This window comes from Hyaena hyaena, unplaced genomic scaffold (genome assembly GCF_003009895.1).
Source record: "Hyaena hyaena isolate Hyena2069 unplaced genomic scaffold, ASM300989v1 scaffold_331, whole genome shotgun sequence".
Lineage (NCBI taxonomy): Eukaryota > Metazoa > Chordata > Mammalia > Carnivora > Hyaenidae > Hyaena > Hyaena hyaena.
In genome coordinates, this window is record NW_024080965.1 from 1154966 (window position 1) to 1169150 (window position 14185).

The window sequence follows — 14185 nt, forward strand, 5'->3', positions numbered from 1 at the left end:
CATTTAGGTATCAAAACTGCCATTTGTGTACAAGTTCTGGTAGGGTTTTAGTAAAGTAGTTCTTTCAGGTTTTGCCTGTAACATGCCCTCCTAATCACCCTCCAACTTCTTTTGTTGGACTGAAACTGAGGAGCTTGCTAGCAAATTCCAGTGACAAGTTTCATTGCTGAATCTTCTCTATTCCTTCCCTTAGAGTGAACGCTATCCTGGGAAGACTCCATAGTCACTCATTTAGATAAATGTCCGGAGCCTGCTGCCCCACCAGTTCTCCTAACCTGCCCATACAGGTGGAATCCAGCCTGGAGCCCTGTCAAAGGGTGCTCCTTTCAAAGGGTGCCGTCCCTGCAAAGAAATGGGAACTTAAGAAAAGTATTAACTAGAGTTTCTCTAGTGTTTTGTTGATGTCTTTCCTACCTAGGCTCAGCTTTTGGTGACCTCATGTTAAAAATACCTTTATCCACCCAAGAGCAATATCCTTGGCCTTGGCACATTGGCTATTATTGATTCACCCACCCTGGAACCTTTTCCATCCCTATAACGACTCCCTGAAGAATAAGCACCAGTGCACTTTCTGATTTTAGGAAAAACTCCTATTACCTTGGAAGCTGGCAGTTTCCATTGGCTCAAGAGCAAACACCTGGGGCTGCAGTCTGGCCAGATAAGCAGGATAATTCTTCAATGAGATTCTGACTGAAGTTAGCCCTGTACTGTCCCCAGATGCCTGAAGAAGGTGGCTGTGGTGAAAGCATCTACCCAGATCTGCTCCTGGCATTTTTGTGAGTCCCGGTGGTGATGGGTGTAAGTAACAATCGTGCTCCACCAATTCCCTTTAACTGTCAGGCGGCCATAGTGCCTGGCCTAGAGAAGACTGGATTCCTTCTCTACCTTCTGTCTGGTGTCAGTCTTGCTTTAGCTTTTTTTTTTTTTTAAGTGTTCCATCAGCCTAGGACAATGGGGTGCAAACTTTAGTATTGTATGTAAAACTGAAATCTGAATGAGTTTTACGGATGTGGTACTATAGTTATAAGATGTTAACACTGGAGGAGGCTGGTGAAAGGATACAGAGGACTTCCCTGTTCACTTCTTTGCAAATGTATGTAAATCTATAAAATTATATATATATATACATTTATGATTTAAATATATAGAGTATAAATATATAATATACAAATATGTAAAAATAAAATGTTATATACTTACATGACCTGGAGTGCCAAAGATTTGGAGAATAGACTTTAGTATAGGTATTTGAAATCCACATGTGTTAGCTGGTAGAGCCCATGAGAATCATCTGGGGAATTTATTAAACATGAAGATTCTTGAGCCCCAGCTCCAGAGACTGTTGACCAGTGGTGATGAGGGAAATGGATGGTAGGAATCTGTATGTACACATTCCAGAGATGATCCTCAGGGTCCACGTTGAGAAACACTGGTACAGAGGGAGAACAGGGAGGTGCCTCAAAGCATCTAATACCTAAGTAATAATTTGAGGGTTTGGGAAGCTCAAATTATTGTTTTAATTTTCTGGAAAATGGCTGCTCCAACTGTACCAGTAACAAATTTGTGGACATTCTCTTCTTTTGTTTCTGGATGGAGTACCTCAGGTTCTGGTAGCTCTCAAAGCTCTCTCTGGTCACTGCCTTGAGGGCCTGGGTCTTTGTGCTGAGGATTAAAATCACAGGGATCTCTTTCTTTCCCTGTAGTTTTTCTTGGAATTGTAGTTTTCCCCCTAGCAATTATAGCTGACCTGTTTATGCTTATTTTCTTCATACCAGGACTAAATATATTGGGGGTGGAAAGTGTCCACAAGATTCTGAGTGTTTGTCTAGGGGCCACCTGTCCACTAGAAAACATGCTACCTACCTCCACTCATGGAAGTATTCAGTACCATAGCTATTATTTTATATTCTTAGACCACCTCCATGTTCTTGTCATCAACCCATTGTCATCGGTGAGTCCATAATTCAGTCTTTGGTTTGTACTTTTTCCTAGGAGCATCTAATGCAATCTCACCCTTCTTCCAAGTTAATTTACCAACAGTAAGAATTTGGGAGAGCAATCATCTCTCTCTCCAACATTCCTTCTGAGCTCTCATAATAATGCTTCACTGTAAGTACCTCCTTTCTGCTGTCCCTTGTTCCCATCTAGGCTGATTAGCTGAGTCATGTCCTTCTGTGCTGCTTTCACTACCTTCTGCCCAGCTCCCCTCATGTCAACATTTATGAGTTCTTTCCCCTTCATTTCAATGTATGTTTAAGTTCTAGCTATTCTCTTAATTACTAAATGTTTTTTCAGTTCTTGTTAAACAACCATCCAGATACAGATGCATTTTAGTTTTGAAGCTATGGGTAATGCTAAAGCAGAGTCCTGTCGACTTTCTGTCATCTTCCCATTGCTTCTCTGCTCTATGGACCTTCCAATCTTGCAACAATTCAGTGGCCATAATTGGCCACAATCTAATCACCAAAATTCTTTGCTGTAAGGCACTAGAGCTCCTCAAACAGCCACAGTGTTCAGCATTATGCAGTTTCTCTTGGGGGCTATATTGCCTCCTGAATTTCCTATCCCATAATCAGCCTGACCACCAGCAAACATTTTTCCATGGGAGCTGGGACAGGACAGGAGAGAGTTTGGATCAACCCAAATACAAATGCCATAGCTTCTCTTTTAGCTCTTGGAAAGTCTCCAAGTTTCTTCTGTTTGTTTGTGTTTTCTTACCTAACATTTATGATCCACAGACCCAAACACTAATTTTCCAAGCTCTTCTTCATTTGATACCATTTGAAGAAATTTATTTTACCACCTTAGGAAGTTCACAGAAAATTGCAAGTTCCCAGTCTCTGGTAGTTATGCCTAATTGTGGATGAGCAGTTTAAACTGCTATCCAATTAGTTTCAACAATTTCTCTCTATGTGGGGGTGTTTTCCGAACCCACATGGCCCACAAGGCTGCTTGTAGCTCATCATATTGCATAGTTTGCCATTTAGCAGCTGTGGTGAGAGCACATGCCTGATTCTAGGTAGCCTGGGGCACAGATGGGCACAGGACCAGCAGTACCCAGCACCATGCTATCTTCAGGCTAACTTCTTCCTTTGCATGACCAGGACCTTCTAACAAGGTCAAGTTCGTGTGCTGGACTCCATCTCTCCTCAGTATGAGAGTCCTGTCCCATTCATCAGACTTCTTCCAGGCTAGCCTCACTAGTTTGCCAGGTGTGCCCTCAGGCATTTGAATCCCAAGTGGTTAACATAGTAGCTTAGATTTAAGTTAGGATTCCATTTTTTTCCTTCGCCATACATAGTTTTAAAAAGTAAAAGGTTCTGAATATGACTCTCCAGAATTTAGTGTTTTCCTCTCATGGTCCAGAACTTTCATCTCAGCACCCTCTGATCCCCTCCTCTGTTCTGCTTCCCTTCATTTTCATCATAAATCTTTGAATAATAGGGTTGGCTTCTCCCTACCCTTTAATCTCATCTTATGGGGTCCATAAAAAGTCTCCGGGTCCTGAAGCTCTCTAGCCAGCCTACTTCAGGAGAGACTATCTGATCACAACAGCTTGGGCTGAGAGCCCAGGGAAAGAGAGAAGGGGCAGATGCAGGTCTCCATCTGGTGGTATGGCACAGAGAGGGAATCAAAAGGGGGTAGAAAGGGCAAGAGGAGAATCCAGAGAAGGGGAGCTGCCTGGAGCTGTAGCTAGAAGGTGCTTCAGTGAAGTAACTTCTAGAATAAATGCCTATAGCCAGCTTTTCACCTCACAGAACTCACAAGGTGCCTGGGGCCAGCAAGAGCCCAAAGACAGTTCTTTCTCCGCAAGTTTCCTTGTGCTTCTCTCCAATCCTCTATGGCATCTGACCCACAGAACACATACACAGCAGCACACCCACACAGATATGCATGCACACACAATTACACAGAAGGCAGGCTTTACTAATGACTGTGAAATATATCCCCTCGATTCAAAGTTCTTCACTGCCCCCTCTGACAATACACAAGGATATTTAAGCCAGGAGTAATTTTGCTGTACAATTAGAAAGAATGAAGTTTAAGAAGCAAAACAAAATTTTTAAGGATGAACAGCATGACTAATTCTTATCCACTGTAAAGTACAAGTAATCGACATCAGACTCTTTCCCAGTTCACTAGAGGAAGGGATTAGGAAGTAGAAGACACAGATATCTGAAGTCTTGAAGGGAAGAGAAGTATCCAGAATTTCAAAGACAAGTTGCCTCCTCTGTAAAAATTTATCAAGAGGGGACAAAGGTGATATTAGTGGAGAGATGTGTTTCAGTAAAGCAAAGGGACTGAAGTGAGATTAGAGCGAATGAACAGTTATGAAATGAAAGCAGAAGTAGCCAGTGTAGACCCACTGAGGGAGAGTATGCCACTGAAAGGGAAGAAAGACATGATTGCAGTGAGACTGGGGCCAAGTGAAGACTTTCTTTAGGATAAGTATAAAAATTAAGGAATGTGTAGTTTTTGTCACATCCCCATATCTATGTCACTGATTTAAATTTCATCTCTTTCTTCAAAGGGAACTCAGCCCTATAAATAATTCTCAAACTGTTTTTTTATAAATATGAATTTTCCATATTATAAGGCAATGCCCTAAATTATATTTTTAAAAAGTCTCATAAACCACTTAGCTAAGAAAACAAAAGTTAAACAGATGCATAAGTTTTAGTAGCAGCCATGTTGAAATGTGTGGTAAAATCCCACATTATCTCAAATCCAGCCCGCGCCAAATAATTACTGGCAAAGATGGTATAGTAGCCGATGGGACAGCTGTGTATCACAGGTCTCTGCGAAACAATCTCAGGCAGTCTTTCCCGAGCAAATCACCAGTTTTCAAGGGATAATCTTTTCCTCTGAAACTAAAATGTCCTTTGTATTCCAGGATATTTTATAAAGTGATAGGCTGTCTCTGCTTGTCCTCATTTCCTTCCTTCTTTATGTATTGTGGCAAACTCTGCTGAGAAACACTGAGCTACAAAAAAGCACTTCAGCACTTAGCATTTAAATGAGGATTCTCACTGGGAATAAGCTGTACTCATTCTCTGTTCCGTGGTCTCTAAGTGGAAGCTGCTAAGGAACAGCTCAAGTCACTGTTCCCAGAAAGCCTGTGATCACAGGAGCCTCTTCCAGGATCATTATGGAGGCAGAGAATTTGTTTGTTGACCTTGTTACTTTGGTCTCTGTAGTAGAGATGTTAGACAATATTCATGTTCGCAATTGTACTGATGGACAATACTAGTTTATTTCAGGATCAAGAAGGCAGGCGTATATGGTAACTCTAAGAATTGTCCTACAAAAAACTAGGCGAACAGTTAAGAGTGAGAAAATTGACAGGTTTTCAAACTTTAGTGCCATTTTACTATTTAATGGAACTAAATCAAAATAGGTGGTAAAAATATTCTGTATTCGATCCAATCCAACTATCAGTTTCTGTGACAAATCAGCCACAGCTCAAACAGAAATAAGTTCAAATATATATTTGAATGATTTTCCTCTTTTTACAAGTTCTTATTCTTGATTTTTCTCCCTAAGGTGGCCAGTCATATCTGTATGATAGTCTCCAAGATCCACTCTAATCACTGGCTCCAGATCTCTCAGTTATGAGATAGGAGATTTCTTTTCCTATCCCTCTTCTTCCAATTTTGAACCATTTAGTATTTGGAAGAGTTAGACAAAGAGAAATATGTGCAGTTGAAAATGTTACACAAGTGTAGATGAAGCAAGATTGGCTAGTGGGTTGATGAATTATGGGGGATTCCACCGTATATGCTGTTCTCTCTGGAAATTTTCCATAATGTAAAAGTAAACAATATACTGCTTCTGAAACAATAATGTCTGAAAGCTAGGCTCCCCCAGACACCATGGATTAATGGGACGAAATGTCAGACAGGATGCTATGGTTCATTATGTATTATCCCAGCTATCGGTATGGGATGGAATCTTTAAAGTCAAGTATGTGAACCTGAAGAGCCTGAGTAAGGGAAGAAGGTGGAGATTTATGGCAGCAAAAGAGAATTCATTATGAATGAAGGGGAAATTTCTCAATATGCAAGATGGCTTAAGATTGGCCTAGAGAAACATAAGAATCTCATCTATGGAGTTGTATAGAAAGAATGAACTACTGGCCCACTTACAGGGCTTTATGGAGACTCCTGAAACCTAGACTCATACTGAGCTGGTTCCAGAGGATGCTAACATTGGGAAGACAACCAATTAAGAAAAGTGAATTTGTATTGGTCAGATAATGGTGAATATAAGTCATTCCCTTATAGTTTGATTGCTCTTGGCCTGGACCATGGTCTTTCATGTTGTGACCATCCTTCCTTCTCTGTCTGGCGCTCCAATTCTCTGGGAATTTTTAATGATGTTCACAGTAGTCTGATACACATTTAGAAGGCTGGCATTAAGAAACAGAAGCTTATACCTGACTAGTATTTTTATTTTAAAAGATATTGGTTCTGGTAGCCTATTTAAATGATCTCTTATATTTATTTATCCATAGAATTTATATTATTTCATTCCTTTTGTCTCACTGAAAACTCTGACCTAAGAAGCATATAGAGAAATGATATTATCAATAACAAGGGCCTACAATAAAGATTGAGAAAAACAAACCCGTAAAAGCTTGACTTATAATGAGACTAGAGAGTCTGTCCAAAGTGGATGGTCGTTTCTTTTGAGAGGCCCTCAGAGTGTAGGTGTATTTCAATGAGAGGCAATGGGGAATGTTATTTATGTGAACCAAGCTCAGAGTTTCCCCCAGGCTAGTCTTTTACTTAGGATAAAAAATCTGTTTTCTAAAAAGTGAGGGTTTATCCTAAGAAAAATTATATTGACCCCTCTCTCTAAGCCCTATGAATTCTCCTCTGCCTTTCTGATGGAGGTAAAAAAAGAATTTTTCTTTCTTTCTTTCTTTCTTTCTTTCTTTCTTTCTTTCTTTCTTTCTTTCTTTCTTTCTTTCTTTCTTCCTTCCTTCCTTCCTTCCTTCCTTCCTTCCTTCCTTCCTTCCTTCCTTCCTTCCTTCCTTCCTTCCTACCAGACCAACACTGTGCATTTATTCTCTACATCTCACCATCACATGCTTGAATTGGGGATCTTGGGGGAATTTGTTTTTACCACTGGCTATTACTTTGAATGTAAGGGTGATCAAAAGGCAAAAGAACTCTAAAGATTCTAAATGTCTATTTAAAAGCTGTGAAATGAAAAACAAAATGGAGGACACCACAATAATTCTTGGACTCCTGGAGATCCTAAGATGTGCTACAAAAATGAGTCTTTATCCTTAGGAAATATAGTCAGAGCTAGCTCTCTTATTCTATACATAAAATCTTAACATCAGAGGCAGTACGGATGGTAGAGATATTTTTTGAATGATCTCCAAAGAAGCACAAACCCACTGTATTGAAAAGAACAGGTAATTTGGGGCTTTTGGCAAAAGACAGTACTTGACACATCTAATCAGAGAGCCTGCAGACAGTTTTCAATGAGATTAAAGGAATAAGATAATATAAATTCTATGGATAAATAAATATAAGAGATCATTTAAATAGGCTACCAGAACCAATATCTTTTAAAATAAAAATACTAGTCAGGTATAAGCTTCTGTTTCTTAATGCCAGCCTTCTAAATGTGTATCAGACTACTGTGAACATCATTAAAAATTCCCAGAGAATTGGAGCGCCAGACAGAGAAGGAAGGATGGTCACAACATGAAGGACCACGGTCCAGTGCTCTGGTGACTGTGCTACAGATGTGGGCAGGTCAAAGAAAGCAAGGTCCTACCTGAAGCAGGATGGCTTACCGGCTAAAGGTAGTAAGTGGTGTAGATTGAAATTCCCGTCTCATCATCAACAGACTTTGTGTCTTTGGCCAGTTACATAGTGAGTGTGAACTAAATGTTGGTTCACATTATTAGTTTCCCTGAGTATTGATTTTGTTCCAGGACATGGGACAGAACCAAAGCTCATCCTAAGTTACCCCTTTTTCAGAAGATTATAGCAATCCAAAAGTAAGGACTTCAGTAAACCAGGGAACTTCTACTTTTAAACTGGAAAATCTGAAAATGCTCTCTTTCTGGGAACTGATACCTACTTAGGACAGTTTTTGAACTTAAGAAAAGATTAAGCTTAAATTAAGGTTAAAGTTTCCTGTCATAGTTCTTCCCTTATGTAAAATAGTTCATATGCATTGGTCAGTTCAAACATACTCATTAATAGGGCATAGTGGTTCAGCATGGGGCCCCCACAACCATGTTTTCTGTGTTCAAACACCATCTGGATCATTACTAGTTAGGTGATCTTGCCAAGTTATTTTAAGATCTCTGGGCCTCAGTTCCCTCTTCTGTACAGTGGAGATGAGCATAGTGTTTACTTAAGAGGATCAGGGTAAGGATTTGTAAAGCACTTACAATAGTGCCTGCCTGCATAGCAAGCTACCCATTGTTATAATTGTGGTTAATTTCCACCTAAGAGACACAATGATAAATAAGGCAAGGTGTCTGAATCTAGAGGAGTTTCTGGGTTAGTGAAGAAGACAGATTCAAAAGCAAATTTTCAATAAACTATACCAAGTGCCATAATGATTTAACTTGACACTAGATATACGGGGGGAAAAGGAGTGGTAGCTAATTTAACCTGGGAAGCCTTCCAGGAGGAGAGAATATATAAACTAAGTCCTCAAAGATGAGTAGATGGCAAGGTTCTGGTGGAATCTTTGGAATCATTCAGCCAAAAACCATTTCACCCAAAATGTGAACAAATGAAATCATTTCTAAATGTCCTAACTGATTTTAAAATAGTAATACTAATAATAATAAACATCCATCAGATTAAGAGAATTTGATCATATCAGTTGAAAAAGAAAACAGCAAAGAGTAAATGGATAAAGGGATTTTAGATATGGATAAATAGATAAATATTGATAAATTGATAAAGAGCCCAGGAAAAGGGATTTTTATTAATAGTTCCAAAAGAAAATGGCATTACCTAATATATAGCATGAAACCAATTGCCCAGTAAAGAAGTAAACTCTTTCAATGAAAGAGAGAGTTTGAATCGAAACTCCCTTCCTTCTGATCCTTTTTAAATATCCCCATTTATATAATATCTCAAAAAAGAGATCCTTCTTTGTGTCATATTATCACACACACACACACACACGCACACACACCATAGAGATGCATAATGGAGCATTTGCCTTATTGCTTATACTAACTGGTTTCGTAAGAAAAGCCGTGATGAAGTGTCTCTTCCCAGGACATCTTAGCCTTTGTAGATGATGATGATGATGAGGAGGAGGAGGAGGAGGATGGTGGTGGTGGTAGTGTTACTAATAAATATTATTAACTAATTTATTATTTTTAACTGTTATTCATGGAGGACATATAGAGACTCTGAAAGCAAAAATATGGGACTAAAGTTGTTGGCAAATCAATGACAAAACTGAAAGTTAAACTTCTGTGATCATGTCTCAAGCCCCTAGAAGAACTTCCAATGGTGTAGCTGCTAACCTCATCCCCCTCAGAATTACCCCATGAACCCCAAGCGTTTTCATGGATTATGAATTTTTTTATTGATCAGGGAAGCTATTAAAATGTGACTCTTTGATATTGGCGTATTATTTTTCAAGTTCCAAAGGAATTTTTCACTTACCTTTTTTCCCCCTAACTTCAGAGATTCCCAGCCTCTGTGAGGATGAGAATTCCTTTTTAATGTAACAAAGTTTATAGTTCAGCTTCACTTGATTGCACTTGTTCTTTTTGTATCTGTTGGTGGGAAAAACTTAACAAAAACTTAACATGGAAACCAGTTATCATGAATTCAGTAATTTTAAGTGTGTATCTTATTGTTCATAATGCACATTTGAAAAATAGTAGCACATATGGTGAGAACAATAATTTTAGCTATAGATGATGCTTGGGGAGAATATAGATTCAAGACAATCCTATATAGTAACTGAAGCCTTTGCTAATCAGGGGCTCTGCATCTCATTATCAGATGAAATTTCAAGAGCCATAGATGGGTTACTCTAAATACATAAATGTAGAGAACCAAGGGATGGTGTATTTCAAAAGCTGTCTTAAAACCCAAAGATTTTCAATAAATTCTTGCTCTACTGCAGGAAAGAAACAGACTTTGTTTAAACCCTTTGGAAAGAAGTAGAAGGAGTGATTTTTGCAAAGAATGAGAGCAGAGTCACAGTTAACCTCCATGTTCCAGTGAATGTATCTTTCTGATTTGGTCATCAAGTTGAGGGGGGTAGGGAGAGAGAAAGAAGAAACAGACAGAATTGGGCAAAACCGGGGCGCCTGGGTGGCTTAGTCGGTTAAGCATCTGACTTTTGCTTAGGTCATGATCTCGCGGTTCGTGGGTTCGAGGCCCGCATCGGGCTCTGTGCTGACTGAGCCTGGAGCCTGTTTCAGTCTGTGACTCCCTCTCTCTCTGACCCTCCCCTGCTCACGCTGTCTCTCTCTCTCTCTCCTAGAAATAAATAAAACATTAAAAAAAAAAGAATTGGGCAAAACCTGGGACCATTATGAGACATCATTTGGAGTAAAATGAAGGCAACAGTTAAAAAACAAAACAAAACAAAACAAAACAAAACACAAGCATGTTCTAGGCCAGATCATTCCAGATGAGTATGTGTACCAGAAATGGAAAGTCAAATTGGCTCATCTTTGGCCACCATTATAACCATCACCATCTGCTTGGCTGTATCATGCATTCCCAGTCTCTTTTGGGAGGGGGGAACCATTAGGATAAGGAAAACAAATTCAAACAAAAGTTTTTTTTCTCCAGTTACTAAAGGATAATTCTCAGAATTGTCCCAACAAGAAGAAACTATGGAGAATGCTTCCCCACCCCCCACCCCCAGCCTCCAGTCATCTTGCTTTGAGAAATCGAGTAAAACTGCATGTTGTAAATGAATGTCATCTTTATTTTCTCCTTTCAAGCCCAGGAGTTTCTGTTGATGGACTTTTTTGACAGTAATTTCAGACAAGCCTACAATTGAACAGCCAAGCAGAAATTGTGGTTCTCTATTTGTTAAATGCTTTGGAGGTCCTTACATAAAAGGTTGATAATGAAGTATTAAGAGAAACATCTGAAAGGCTGCGGTTGGTCAAATTTCTCTGCATGGCACAAAGGGGAAGGTGACCTTATGCAGAACCCTGATAGTTCCATTATATGAAGAATCAAGATTTAACGTTAAATTTAAAAATCACTTTTCAAATGCTACCAAATACTGACCCTTGGCAAAGTATAAATGTTTCATTCAAATTGGGGCTTATGGAGAAAAAGCAATTAAAATCTAATTGCATTATAGAGGAGATTTGTATATTTTCTCCTCATAGTCAGGCAAGGCAAGAAGGGGTTCTTAAACCCTGTTTTTAAATTAGAACTTTCTTTCACATCTCTTTTTTCTTTTTTCTTTTTAAATCCAGACACTTGAATTTGGACAGACAAGCAACCCAGCCACCTTTCAGTGTGGCTGTGTCAGTATCGGAATGAAATGAACATGACCCCCTCCAGCAGGGAAGGAACACACAGTAAAGGTATTTTTTATAGAACAATTCTTCACACTGCCCTGGTGACTGGGGAAAGGAATCTCGTGTTTCTCTTTTGCTGATACTGAATCAGCTGAAGAATACCATGAACATCAGTAGAAATGCTCTGAAATAGTCTCTGCTCCCTTTTGTCTTTTTGTTCTCATGAGGAGAAAAAAAAGACTTTTTAAAACATGAAATATTTAATTAAAATGCCAATTAAAGACTGACCAATTATTTGGTGGCTCATTTTGTAATCAGAAGCATTACAAATTATATTTATAAAACCATTATATTTATTTGGCATATTTCTTATCAACTGCCTAATAAAGATGGCTATATTCATTTGTGATAAGAATACATTCTTGGGACAGGAAGCTGATTTCAACAAAGAAATCCCTATCCTTCCTTCCTCAACAGTTTATGGAGTGATTGGATTCATACCTTGGTTAAACAGATGGTCAAAATGCAAACTGATAGAGACTGAGCTTATGTATCTCAACGGGGAAGAGACTCCAAACACGTAGCAATGTAGCAACGTGCACTTCCCAGGTCTTTCTTTCATGTGTTATTGCCACGTTACTTGTTAACATTTCCATGTATGGATACTTGATACGGTTTCCATGAGCTAAATGAAACTGACAATAATATCGTCTACCATTTGTGCGATGGTTTATAGTTTCCAAAGCACTTTTACAAACACTGCTCCATTTTCTGAGCATTTAGAAATGTTTGTAAATTGTATAGGTTACATAAATTTGTGGAAAGTTTAGATTTATGAAATATTTCATTTCAAATATGTTTGTTAACCCAATACCAACTCAAGAGATCAAGCTAATTTTTATCTCTAAGACGTGATGGTATGAGTAGTTACTTAGAATATTCTGAAAAAAAAAATAAAGGTAAGTCAGAAAGTGCAAAATAAGATCCCATTGCATTTTGTCTCCAGCCTTCACCTCAAAGATCAGATTCAAACACAGTAGAACTTGCTTTGAACCACCTTCCTTTTCTCTACAATGCTGACATCAGGATTTGGTTTAAAAAAAAAAAAAAAGCTACTGTCCATGTGACCCAAAACCACTTAGAATATTTGTGGTACAGCAACTTACTAATCTATTTTTTAATCTATTCCTTTATTGGTCAGGCTCCTAAAGATTTACTGAAATCTGCGATATATTTAGGAAGAGCCCCTACACCATAGAACAGTTTTTCCTCAGAGAGATCCTAAGTCTTCCTACATTTCAGAAAATTAAAAAGAGCTCTCTCTCATAGATGACATACATTTACCTGGTCCCAGTCCCAGGTAGGAGTCCAGGTTACTTACCAGGTGTGGCCCAGTCGGAGGATACAGGTGAAAAGGAAGATGCACACAGGAGGCTTCCCAAGCAACATAATCCTCTGGAGCAACAGAAATAGAAAATTCTAAAACCGTGGGAGACAGACAAGATGGGGAAATATTCTCCTTGTGGTCGTGGGATGGAATTCTCCTCAAGCCCCAACTTCCGTGGTGTGTAAGCGATCCCAAACAGAGTTGAGGGGAGGTGAAATGGAGCTGCCAAACGTCCAAAGAAGAGATTATCTACTTAATTAAAGTGTTTTTTTCCCCTCTAAGTCCTTCAGCCAATCAGAACTCAAGTGCCAGAGAAAGATTGAGTCGATCAAAAGAACACTCCAGGATCCTCCCAGACAAATGCAGAAGAAGGAGACAAGGAAAAGGGGACAAAGAGAGGAACACGGAGAAAGAAGACAAAGAAAGAAGAGGGGGGAGGAAAAGAGACATAGCAAATCCCCTCCACAGAATCAGCGCTTGGAGTTTCTCTCCTCCCTCTTGCCGACACCCTCCCGCCCCACCACAACCTCCCCCACCCATGCACACTCACCCGCAGGCACCGACACACGGAGAGGAGGGCCTGGTCCCCGAAGGGATTTAGAAGGGACTGTGCTTTCCCTGTTGTCCTTTGTAGGGCTTTGAGACTTAATCTGCATTCAGAGTAGATTTCCTCAGAGAAAAATACACCATGTCCTACTGGGTGAACCTCAACCCTCTGATTTGAGAATGTGGGGATTGGATCCTACCACCTCTAAGTTAGAAACAAGCTTAGGAAACGTTAGGGAACCTGATGGTTTCTTCCTTTCAGCTTTTCCATGGAACACTTACTTGTTGAACACCTGTTCCATTCTCAACCCCATGCTAACCATCATGGACATTTTAAAAAACCAAAAACATGATTTCTGCCCCAAAGACATTTACAGTCCAGTAAGGTGGTAATATAAGAATGTAATTTAGTAAGGTATTAAGTTGCTACAAACTGACTGTAAATCATATAAGCTTATTTAGGGAAGGTTTTCTAAAGAAGACACAATTTGAACTTCAAAGAAGGGTAGAGATGTCAACAGGCAGCCAAATCCCTACCCACTCAAACTCTGGTGGTGAAGCCAGTGGGACAGATCATCTTGCTCACACAACAATGAGTTCATGTCCCTTCTGTTCACTAGGGAGGAAGCATCAGCTTTGTCACAGTGCAGGGGTCCTCAAAAGGCCCCCAACTGACTTCCACACAGCCACATCTTCTGCTTTGATATCCACATCACCTTTCCATAGAGCTCCCTGGAGGCATAGAGCTCTCTTCC